General features: G+C 48.7%; 1 protein-coding gene across 2 annotated transcripts in view; it reads right to left on the bottom strand.

Moving 5' to 3' along the window:
* The window catches only part of LOC106561909 (serine/threonine-protein kinase BRSK2), a 168409-nt gene that overhangs the window by 123164 nt on the left and 32605 nt on the right, over positions 1-12640 (bottom strand). The window lies entirely within an intron of this gene.

The raw sequence follows: 12640 nt of genomic DNA, 5'->3' as shown, positions 1-12640 counted from the left end.
CCACCGGAACCCAGCATCTCTCCTCCGGACCATACTCCTCTCAGTCCACGAGGTACTGAAGGCCCCTCACCCAACGCCTCGAATCCAGTATGGAATGAACGGAGTACGCCGGGGCCCCCAAGATGTCCAGAGGGGGCGGAGGAACCTCACGCACCTCAGACTCCTGGAGCGGGCCAGCCACCATTGGCCTGAGGAGAGACACATGGAATGAGGGGTTAATACGGTAATCGGGGGGAAGCTGTAACCTGTAACTCACCTCATTCAGTCTCCTCAGGACTTTAAATGGCCCCACAAACCGCGGACCCAGCTTCCGGCAGGGTAGGCGGAGGGGCAGGTTTCGGGTCGAGAGTCAGACCCGGTCCCCCGTTGCGAACACCGGGGCCTCACTGCGGTGATGGTCTGCGCCGGCTTTCTGGCGCAGCACGACACGCTGAAGGTGACCATGGGCGGCGTCCCATGTTTCCTCCACGCGCCGGAACCAGTCGTCCACCGCAGGAGCCTCTGTCTGACTCTGATGCCAAGGAGCCAGAACCGGCTGATACCCCAGTACGCACTGGAAGGGGGAGAGGTTAGTGGAGGAGTGGCGGAGTGGCAGAGCGAGTTCTGGGCCATCTCTGCTCAGGGCATGAACGCTGCCCAAATCCCCGGCCAGTCCTGGCAATAAGACCTAAGAAACCTACCCACATCCTGGTTTACTCTCTCCACCTGCCCGTTACTCTCGGGGTGAAAAACCGAGGTAAGGCTGATCGAGACCCCCAGACGTTCCATGAACGCCTTCCAGACCCTCGAAGTGAACTAGGGACCTCGATCAGACACTATGTCCTCAGGCACCCCGTAGTGCCGGAAGACGTGTGTAAACAAGGCCTCCGCAGTCTGTAGAGCTGTAGGGAGACCGGCAGTGGGTGGAGATGGCAGGACTTAGAGAAACGATCCACAACAACCAGGATCGTGGTGTTTCCCTGTGATGGGGAGATTGATCAGGAAATCGATTGACAGGTGTGACCATGGCCGCTGTGGAACGGGTAAGGGGTGTAGCTTACCTCTGGGCAGGTGCCTAGGAGCCTTACACTGGGTGCACACTGAGCAGGAATAAAAAACATAAACCCTCACATCCTTAGCCAAAGTGGGCCACCAGTACTTCCCACTCAGACAGCGCACCGTCCGACCGATGCCTGGATGACCAGAGGAGGGTGACGTGTGGGCCCAATAGATCAGCCGGTCATGGACAGCAGATGGAATGTACAGACGCCCAGTGGGACACTGAAGGGGAGCGGGCTCTGCACACAACACCTGCTCAATGTCCGCGTCCAGCTCCCACACTACCGGCGCCACCAGGCAGGAGGCTGGGAGTATGGGGGTGAGATCCATGGGCCGCTCCTCTGTGTCATACAGCCGGGACAGTGTGCCTGCCTTCACGTTCTGGGAACCTGGTCTGTAAGAAAGGGTGAAAACAAAACGTGTGAAAAACATGGCCCACCTTGCCTGGCGAGGGTTCAGTCACCTTGCCGCCTGGATGTACTCCAGATTGCGGTGGTCAGTCCAGATGAGAAAAGGGTGTTTAGCCCCCCTCAAGCCAACGTCTCCAAGGCTTCAAAGCCTTGACAACAGCCAACAGCTCCCGGTCCCTCCACGTCATAGTTTTGCTCTGCCGGGCTGAGCTTCCTTGAGAAGATGGCACAGGGACGGAGCTTCGGTGGCGTACCCGAGCACTAAGAGAGCACGGCTCCTATCCCAGCCTCGGACGCATCCACCTCCACTATGAATGCCAAAGAGGGATCCGGATGGGCCAGCACGGGAGCCGAGGTATACAGAGACCTCAGGTGACCAAAGGCCCTGTCCGCCTCAGCCGACCACTGCAAACGTACCGGTCCCCCCTTCAGCAATGAGGTAATGGGAGCTGCTACCTGACCAAAACCCCGGATAAACCTCCGGTAGTAATTGGCAAACAAAAGAAACCGCTGCACCTCCTTTACCATGGTGGGAGTCGGCCAATTACGCACGGCTGAGATGCGATCACTCTCCATCTCCACACCTGAGGTGGAAATGCGGCTACCCTAGGAAGGAGATGGACTGTTGGAAGAACAGACATTTCTCAGCCTTGGCGTACAGGTCATGCTCCAACTGTCGACCAAGCACCTTGCGCACCAGGGACACATGTTCGGCGCATGTAGTGGAGTATATCAGAATGTCATCAATATACACCACTACACCCTGCCCATGCAGGTCCCTGAAAATCTCGTCTACAAAGGCTTGGAAGCCTGACGGAGCATTCATCAACCCGTACGGCATGACGAGGTACTCATAATGCCCTGAGGTCGTACTGAACGCAGTCTTCCACTCGTCTCCCTCCCGGATACGCACCAGGTTGTAAGCACTCCTGAGATCAAGCTTGGTGAAGAAGTGCGCCCCGTGCGATAAGAGGTAGCGAGTAACTGTACCTCACAGTTATCTGATTTAAGCCTCGATCGTCAATACATGGGCGCAGACCTCCCTTCTTCTTCATAAAAAATAAACTCAAGGAGGCGGGGGAAGTGGAGGACCGAATGCACCCCTGACGCAGGAATTCGGAGACATATGTTTCCATAGCCACCTGTACCACCATCTCCGCCTGTGACAGAGGATACACGTGACTCCTGGGAAGTGCAGCGTCTACCAGGAGATTTATCGCACAATCCCCCCGTCGATGTGGTGGTAATTGAGTCGCCTTCTTTTTGGAGAAGGCGAGAGCCAAATCGGCATATTCGGGGGGAATGCGCACGGTGGAGACTTGGTCTGGACTTTCCACCGTAGTAGCACTTACGGAAACCCCTAAACACCTCCCCGAGCACTCTCGTGACCACCCCGTGGGGTGACGCCAGAGTGCCCTGCCTGCTGCCTCGACCACCAGAGGAAGTGTGACTTCTGTGGCAACAGATTGTGCACGAGACGGAACCTCCTCCAGTCTCCCTGAGCGCAGCACCTCCCAACTCCATGGGCATCGGAGTGGTGGTGCTGGGGGATGGAACCAACAGACCCCGATCTGGACGTCCGCGGGTAGCCAGCAGGTTATCCATCCGAATGGACAGGTCCACCAGCTGGTCGAAGGTCAGGGTGGTGTCCCTGGAGGCCAACTCTCGACGGACGTCCTTGCGCAAACTGCAGCGATAGTGGTCGATCAGTCGTCGTTCCATCCCACTCCGGAGGCCAGTGTCCTGAAGTCCAAAGCGAACTCCTGTGCGCTCCTCGTCCCCTGCCGCCGGTGGAAAAGACGTTCACCCGCCGCTCTGCCCTCAGGCGGGTGGTCAAAGACTGCCCGGAAACGACGGGTGAACTCCTCAAAGTTGTCCAGCACCGCATCTCCTTCCACCCACACGGCATTGGCCCACTCCAGTGCTTTCCCCGAGAGGCGCCGAGATGGTAGAGCATCGCTGTGTGGTCCTGGACGCGCTCCTCAATCTCCATACCAGGGGCACCTGCTCCTGCTGACTCCATATTCGGGTGTGGTATTCTGTAAGGGGTGCGTAACTGGTGGCAGGGAAGTCAGACGCAGGAGAGCAGAACTAGGCAATAGCCAGAGCAGTTCCAAAACCAACGGCATCAAGAAAATAACAACTTGGGTACAAAACCCGACACGCACCAGTCAACATGTGCACAAGCACTTACAGACAAACAATACCACACAAAGACATGGGGGGAACAGAGGGTAAATACACAACATGCAATGAGGGAATGAAAACCAGGTGTGTGGGAAAACAAGACAAAACAAATGGAAAATGAAAAATGGATCGGCGATGGCTAGAAGTCCAGTGACGTCAACCGCCGAACACCGCCCAAACAAGGAGAGGAACCGACTTCGGCAGAAGTCGTGACACTCAATTCATATTTGGTAGCATTGCCTTTAAATTGTTTAACTTGGGTCAAACGTTTCGCGTAGCTTTCCACAAGCTTCCCACAGTAAGTTGGGTGAATTTTGGCCCATTCCTCCTGACAGAGCTGGTGTAACTGAGTCAGGTTTGTAAGCCTCCTTGCTCGCACACACTTTTTCAGTCCTGCCCACAAATCTTCTATAGGATTGAGGTCAGGGCTTTGTGATGGCCACTCCAGTACCTTGACTTTGTTGTCCTTAAGCCATTTTGCCACAACTTTGGAAGTATGCTTGAGGTCATTGTCCACTTGGAAGCAACCAAGCTTTAACTTCCTGACTGATGTCTTGAGATGTTGCTTCAATATATCCAAATACTTTTCCTACCTCATGATGCCATCTAAGTGCACCAGTCCCTCCTGCAGCAAAGCACCCCCACAATATGATGCTGCCACCCCCATGCGTCACGGTTGGGATGGTGTTCTTCGGCTTGGCCAAACAGTTCTAGTTTTGTTTCATCAGACCAGAGGCCATTTCTCCAAAAAGTATGATCTTCGTCCCCATGTGCAGTTGCAAACCGTAGTCTGGCTTTTTTATGGCGGTTTTGGAGAAATGGCTTCTTCCTTGCTGAGCGGCCTTTCAGGTTATGTCGATATAGGACTTTTTTTACTGTGGATATAGATACTTTTGTACCTGGTTTCCTCCAGCATCTTCACAAGTTCCTTTGCTGTTGTTCTGGGATTGATTTGCACTTTTCGCACCAAAGTATGCGTCTCCTTCCTGAGCGGTATGACGGCTGCGTGGTCCCATGGTGTTTATACTTGCGTACGATTGTTTGTACAGATGAACGTGGTACCTTCAGGCGTTTGGAAATTGCTCCCAAGGATGAACCAGACTTGTGGAGGTCTACAATTTGTTTTCTGAGGTCTTGGCTGATTTCTTTTGATTTTCCCATGATGTCAAGCAAAGAGGCACTGAGTTTGAAGGTAGGCCTTGAAATACATTCATTAGCTATACCTCCAATTGACTCAATTATGTCAATTAGAAGCTTCTAAAGCCATTATATCATTTTCTGGAATTTTCCAAGCTGTTTAAAGACACAGTCAACTTAGTGTATGTAAACTTCTGACCCACTGGAATTGTGATACAGTGAAATAATCTGTCTGTAAACAATTGTTGGAAAAATGACTTGTGTCATGCACAAAGTAGATGTCCTAACCAACTTGCCAACACTATAGTTTGTTAACAAGAAATTGAAAAACAAGTTTTAATGACTCCAACCTAAGTGTATGTAATCTTCCGACTCCAACTGTAGATACCAAGCCTGTCTGAGTGTCCTAGTCTTAGTGATGTTTATGGATGTGTCTCAAATGGCACCCTATTCCCTACATAATGTACTACTTTTGACCAGAGACCTACAGGCCCTGGTCAAAAGTAGTGCACAATATAGGGAATAGGTGTCATTTCAGACGCAGCCTGTGTGGCTGAGTGGATGTATTGGTAAGAGAGTATGTCACTTAGTGGTCTGTGAGAGTTTTTCAGTGAGTGCATGGTGTGTCAGTGATGTGTACTAGCAGGCAGGTCAGTGCCAGTAGTGACAGGGTCAGTTGGTGCCAGACATATGGTGTCACTCCCGGCAGTGTCCCTGCAGTGGCAGAGCTGGGCAACACCTGGTGCCACCTAACAGGGCCTGGCAGCATCTGGGTCACACACACATGGGTGCTCGATACGCGCACACACACACACACGCACACACACACACACACACACACACACACACACACACACACACACACACACACACACACACACACACACACACACACACACACACACACACACACACACACACACACACACACACACGGGCACAAAGCCATACACAGGCACAAAGCCATACACGGGCACAAAGCCATACACACACAGCCAGAGGTGACTTGAAGCGGCTACACATTGACGGAAGAAGTGAGAGATAGAGATGGAGAGTGAGAGATAGCGAGAGAGAGAGAGAGAAGGCAAGTGAGGGATAATGCATATATCAGTCTGCATTTATCCCTTATGTAAAGGAATATGAAAGGGTCAGAGTAAGGGCAGAAGTGAGTAGTGATCTTATACAGTAATTAGTAGTGACTGTGGGTGCACCCATGGCTCCTCTCCTTGTCGTCTCAGGAATGTGAGCCATGCGTGAGTGTGGGCGTCCATCCCTTGACAACAGCCACACACAAAGACACCACTGTCACCAAGGACCATACACTTTCAACAAGACTCCAGTGCCACACTAGATTTAGAATTACTCGAATATCCATGGAAGGGTCCATGGTTTTTGGGGCAGAATACACATAGGTACACCCAATTTGGCCAAACAATGGAAATCTCCATTGCTACATAAAGAACAAAGAGAAAGAGATAACATTCTGATAATGACACATAACACTGATGATTAGATCATCCAAATGGTGCAGCAAATTTAGCCACCATATTGGATGAGGCATTGCATATGCGTCGCCGTTCTAGTCATTCTCACTCTATGACGCCAGCTCTGTCAATTGGAGTGTCCGTTCTAGTCATTCCAACTCTATGACGCCAGCTCTGTCAATTGGAGTGTCCGTCCTAGTCATTCCAACTCTATGATGCCAGCTCTGTCAATGGGAGTCCCCGTTCTAGTCATTCCAACTCTATGACGCCAGCTCTGTCAATGGGAGTCCCCGTTCTAGTCATTCCAACTCTATGACGCCAGCTCTGTCAATGGGAGTCTCGTTCTAGTCATTCCAACTCTATGACGCCAGCTCTGTCAATGGGAGTCCCTGTTCTAGTCATTCCAACTCTATGACGCCAGCTCTGTCAATGGGAGTCCCCGTTCTAGTCATTCCAACTTTATGACGCCAGCTCTGTCAATGGGAGTTTCCCGTTCTAGTCATTCTAACTCTATGACGCCAGCTCTGTCAATGGAAGTGACCGTTCTAGTCATTCTAACTCTATGACGCCAGCTCTGTCAATGGGAGTGTCCATTCTAGTCATTCTAACTCTACGGTGCCATGCATCTATCAATGTGAGGGTCCTATCTAGTCATTCTAATTCTATGACGCCAGCTCTGTCAATGGAAGTGACTGTTCTAGTCATTCTAACTCTATGACGCCAGCTCTGTCAATGGGAGTGTCCATTCTAGTCATTCTAACTCTACGGTGCCATGCATCTATCAATGTGAGGGTCCTATCTAGTCATTCTAATTCTATGGCTCCAGCTATTGTCACCAAGGCCTAAGCACGCAGGCAGGCAAATTGGTCTGTCTTACGTAACATAACAAGACATAGGCTAGGCTAGATGGAAATTGAGAGGGATAGAGAGGAACAAGGAGACAGATAACGCTAGAGAAAGGTGCAGGGAAACAGAGAAAGAGAGAGTGTGTGCGTGCCTGTGTGTGTGTGTGTGTGTGTGTGTGTGTGTGTGTGCGCACGCGTGTGTGTGTGTGTGTGTGTGTGTGTGTGTGTGTGTGTGTGTGTGTGTGTGTGTGTGTGTGTGTGTGTGTGTGTGTGTGTGAGAGAGAGAGAGAGAGAGTAGAAAGCTAAAGAAAAGAAGAGAAGAGGAAAGAAGAGGAGACAGACAAGGGAGGGAGGGAGGGAGGGAGGGAGGGAGGGAGGGAGGGAGGGAGGGAGGGAGGGAGGGAGGGAGGGAGGGAGGGAGGGAGGGAGGGAGGGAGGGAGGGAGGGAGGGAGGGATCAGTACATTCTCTACCATGGAAATCTCGGAGAATGTCTGATCAATGATAATCCTATTGCCTCTCCACTCCGAGAGGAGGAAATGGAGAGAGAATGAGATGTGAAAGGGAGAAGTGTCAGATTGACTGGATATAACCTGATCTAACTGAGACAAAGAGAGAGAGACACACAGAGAGAGTAAAAGAGAGAACAAGAGAAAGAGTGAATGGGATGAGGAGTCACAGTGCCAGTATACAGTAACTGTATAACTGAAATTCTCGCAAGCCCTAACCAACTCTTGATCTGGCTATTATGAGAGACTAAACTAAATACTGAGACAAAGTGAGGGTGAGAGAGTGAGAGATATAGAAATGTAATGGTACGGGTATTTGTCAGTATCACTGTGGATAACTTTGAGACATTAAAGACACATTAGTGTAAGTGAGGTTCTGGAGGTTCTGGAGTACACACTGCCAGCACAATAAAGTTCAGTACAGTACAGACCAGTACCAGAGACCAGACCAGTACAGTACAGACACAACCTGTGTAGTTCAGTACCATCTGATCACAATTGATCAATATTATCAAGATAAGAGAACCTGCTGAAGACTTATGAGAACGGACTGTAAGGCAGAGACTGTATCCAGAAAAGGAGGGCTTCTGCTGAAACTAGATACAGAAAAGTGGAGCAATCTTCATCAGAAGTGATTAGAAATGAGAGAGAGAGAGAGAGAGAGAGAGAGAGATAGAGAGAGAGAGAGAGAGAGAGAGAGAGAGAGAGAGAGAGAGAGAGAGAGAGAGAGATAGAGAAGAGAGAGAGAGAGAGAGAGAGAGAGAGAGAGAGAGAGAGAGAGAGAGAGAGAGATAGAGAGAGATAGAGAGAGAGAGAGAGATAGAGAGAGAGAGAGAGAGAGAGAGAGAGAGAGAGAGAGATAGAGAGAGATAGAGAGAGAGAGAGAGAGAGAGAGAGAGAGAGAGAGAGAGAGAGAGAGAGGCTGCTGAGGCTGCAGTAGTTCTAGTGGGCTGGTTTAATCCCACAGACTGATAGAATGAGTCCAAATAACATGTACAGTGGAGAGAAGAGGAGAGGAGGAAGTGACTGTATTACTATTCTTCAGTTTTTATCTAAATATCATATCATTTCTGGGTAACAATTAAATACCTTACTGTGATTATTTTCAATTAAAATGGTCAAAAAGAAACAAAAATATCTTCTTAGCAAAGAGTATTTTCTCAAGCAAGATTTTTGCTATGACTATATGGGAGTGGTCTGAGTTGGGAGGGGAAAACTGAAAACGACCTTTCTTATTGGACTATTAACTAATTTACCGCCTGGTGATATCACCAGGCAGTCCAGAACTCCATCCCACCAAAACAGGCTGAATTTCAGGCAGTCTTTTCAAACAGCTTGTACACTAAAAGGGCAATATCATCATTATCACAATCTCACAGTATTATATAAAGGGAGAGAGTTGTTTCTTTGTTATATAATATTGCTATTTCATTCAATAATAGAACATGCTGAAAGAGAGGGATGAGAAAGAGCATGAAGGGAGGAAAGGAGGGGAGCGAGGAAGGAGGGGGTCACACTTCTCTCCAATGAATACAACTTAATTACCACATCCCCCTCTCATTTCCCCTCCGCTCCCAGAGGAGGACGAGAGAAGAGGAAGATGAAACAGAGTGGGGAAAGGGATGGAGAGAAGGGGCAGAGAGGAGAAAACGAGTGTAGAGCAGAGCAGAGAGAGAGAGAGAGCAAAGAAAAACAGAGAGGCAGAGAGAGAGAGAGAGAGAGAGACAGATGAGAGATAAAAAAGATAGAAGAGGAGAGCATAAAGACAGAGAGAGAGAGAGAGCGGTTGAGAGAGAAAGACAGAGAGGAGAGGAAGGAAGACAACAAGACCTAGAGGACTGTATAGCGTCCATCTTTAATTCAGGGTCTTTGTAAATGGAAAGTGGCTGAACAGTCGGAGTGATCTTTCGGATTCATCAGCTCTAGCACAAATAGCTGCCATATTAACACACTCAGGCTGAAGAAGAGAGAAGAGGAGAGAGAAGAGAGGAGATGAGAATGAAGCGAGAGGAGGAAAGGCACAAGAGGAGAAAGGGATTTGAGTAAAAATGGAAGGGGAGAGAAGAGGGTGTAGAAGAGAAAAGCAAGGAGAGACGATTAGAGTTGAAATGGGGGGAGAAAATACAGAGTGCTAGTTCCCTCCTCATTATCAAGACTAGAGAGGATTTGGGGTTTGCATTGCTGAGGGGAACTGGGCCTTAAGAGCACCATGGGATTCTACTCACTGAGAAATGAGGACAAAGTGCTCGCTCGCTCAGTTTGTCTACCTCTGTAACACCAGTGCGCAAGCACACAGACAGGCAGACACACATACATTCACGCAAACATACCCCCCCCCCCTCCACCCACGAACACTCACCCATAGAAACACACACACACACACATCCCCACACACCACACACATCCCCACACACCACACACATGGCGCTCTCTTGAAACCTGACTGTGCTCATTATGAGTGACACCTGCATGTCATTCACGGTGGGCCAATTTGAGTAAAGCAGCAGCTAGCTCCAGCAGCAGATCTCTTCCCTTCAGGGAGACAATAGAGGAACGTCTGGAGCCATGACATCATTCTAGGCTATGGCAGAACACAGCAGAACAGGAGAGGAAAGGTAATTATGTGGCGAATGCCTCAAGAGACGCCCTTTAGAGGTGTGTGTGTGTGTGTGTGTGTGTGTGTGTGTGTGTGTGTGTGTGTGTGTGTGTGTGTGTGTGTGTGTGTGTGTGTGTGTGTGTGCATGCACGCGCTGTGTGTGTGTGTGTGTGTGTGTGTGTGTGTGTGTGTGTGTGTGTGTGTGTGTGTGTGTGTGTGTGTGTGTGTGTGTGTGTGTGTGTGTGTGTTCTCTTCATGCATGTGTGCATGCGTTTGCTTCAATAACCTCCAGTTCATTGACAAGTACTATGTAATTACCATATGCCAGTGACATCCTTCCGCCGTACATCCTTTTGCCATAGGTATAAAAATTGAATAGGGAACGATACTGACTAATGCCTTGCCGGAGTGGGTCGGAGATAGACGGTTTTGATAAACACAAATCAATTGTCTTTGGCCCTGTAATTCTAGTGAATGTAATTCTGGGGGAAAGGTGAATGTAATTCTAGTGAATCGGGGAGAGGTGATTGCCTACTGCCGTACACTTAAATGCCTGATTTTCTTGAGACGCAACACTACCGACGTGTAATTTCGCTTGCTGCATGTATAGTGAACGTATGAAACCAGCTAGCGATGTGGCTAATGCTACATCCCCTCTGCTATCCCCCGAGGCACCAATCAGTATATCGCAGGAGGAGGGAGAGAGGGGGGGTGGGGGGGTGCGGGGCGCCGACGATGATTTCATATTTCATATATGAAATAGTATTTGCAGGAAGGGTATTAAGATAGCAATCTCTCCATTACGGCTTGGTGCGTATTTTGAGCATGTGTGTGTGTGCGCGCCCGCTTGCATGCCTGTGCATGAGCGAATGTGTGTGTACTTGCGTGTCCTTGAACGTGTAAGCAATTTTGGGTGACTGTGTGCCGAAAAAAACTATTTTTGAAGGGGATACATCTCCAAAAGGTCAGTGAGTTATTTTCCCCTGTTCCCTTAAATGTCTCAATCAAATGTAATCTCACCACTGAGTCTGTGACAACCCTACGTTCTCTATGCTGTGAGCCTGACATTTAACTACCATGTAGAACATTTCTACAGTTGAGCTTGCCGCAATGCATTTATGTGCCTCACAGTTTAGATACTATTGCAAACTAATGAAGACAAGTATCTGTAAGAATCAGGGAAGATTAGAATAAGCCATGGGATTTCTGGTTATTGCCTTCACACTGATGTGGAATAAAATTCCTGTAAGCAAAACGAGACAAAAAAAAGTCACGTAGTTTACGCATCGAAGCTTTCACACACATACAGTAACACGTCACAGAACGAATGTAGGAATCAAGGTCTGTCATTTTACATCAAGGGGGATTGTTTTTTTAATGTGCTATTTAACCTACATGCCTTTTCATATATAGCCCTTTCTCCTTCCTATCTCTGAAATTAGCGAGATGTTGCCTTGCATCATTGTTATTGGCTGAACATGGTTCTGTCTGAATGAGATTGGTTGATTGCTGCCTCAGCCTTGACCTGTCCTCCACCTGTGCCCAAGTGAATGATGAAGGGTATTCTGGGGGATGCAGTTGCACAGGGTGATTCACAGAAGATTAATTAGAGCTTTTCTCCTCCTCTCTCTAGTACAGCGGTTCCCAAACTTTTTATAGTCCCGTTCCCCTTCAAACATTCAACCTCCAGCTTCGTACCCCCTCTAGCACCAGGGTCAGGACACTCTCAAATGTTGTTTTTTTGCCATCATTGTAAGCCTGCCACACACACACTATACGATACATTTATTAAACATAAGAATGAGTGTGAGTTTTTGTCACAACCCGGCTCGTGGGAAGTGACAAAGAGCTCTTATAGGACCAGGGCACAAACAATAATAATCAATAATTGTGCTCTTTATTTAACCATCTTACATATAAAAACATATTTGTTCAATCAAAAAATGGTGAATAACTCACCACAGGTTAATGAGAAGGGTGTGCTTGAAAGGATGCACATAACTCTGCAATGATGGGTTGTATTGGAGAGAGTCTCAGTCTTAAATCATTTTCCACACACAGTCTGTGCCTGTATTTAGTTTTCATGCTAGTGAGGGCCGAGAATCCACTCTCACATAGGTACGTGGTTGCAAAGGGCATCAGTGTCTTAACAGCGCGATTTGCCAAGGCAGGATACTCTGAGCGCAGCCCAATCCAGAAATCTGGCAGCGGCTTCTGATTAAATTCAATTTTCACAGAACCGCTTGTTGCAATGTTGATGAGGCTCTCTTGTTCAGATATCGGTAAGTTGACTGGAGGCAGGGCATGAAAGGGATAACGAATCCAGTTGTTTGTGTCATCCGCTTCGGGAAAGTACTTGCTTAATTGCGCACCCAACTCACTCAGGCACTTCGCTATATCACATTTGACATTGTCCATAAGCTTGAGTTCATTTT

The sequence above is a fragment of the Salmo salar genome, chromosome 11, assembly GCF_965601325.2.
Source record: "Salmo salar chromosome 11, fSalSal1, whole genome shotgun sequence".
Classification (NCBI taxonomy): Eukaryota; Metazoa; Chordata; class Actinopteri; order Salmoniformes; family Salmonidae; genus Salmo; species Salmo salar.
Note: the sequence above shows the minus strand (reverse complement) of the source record. Positions and strands in the feature narration are given on the sequence as shown.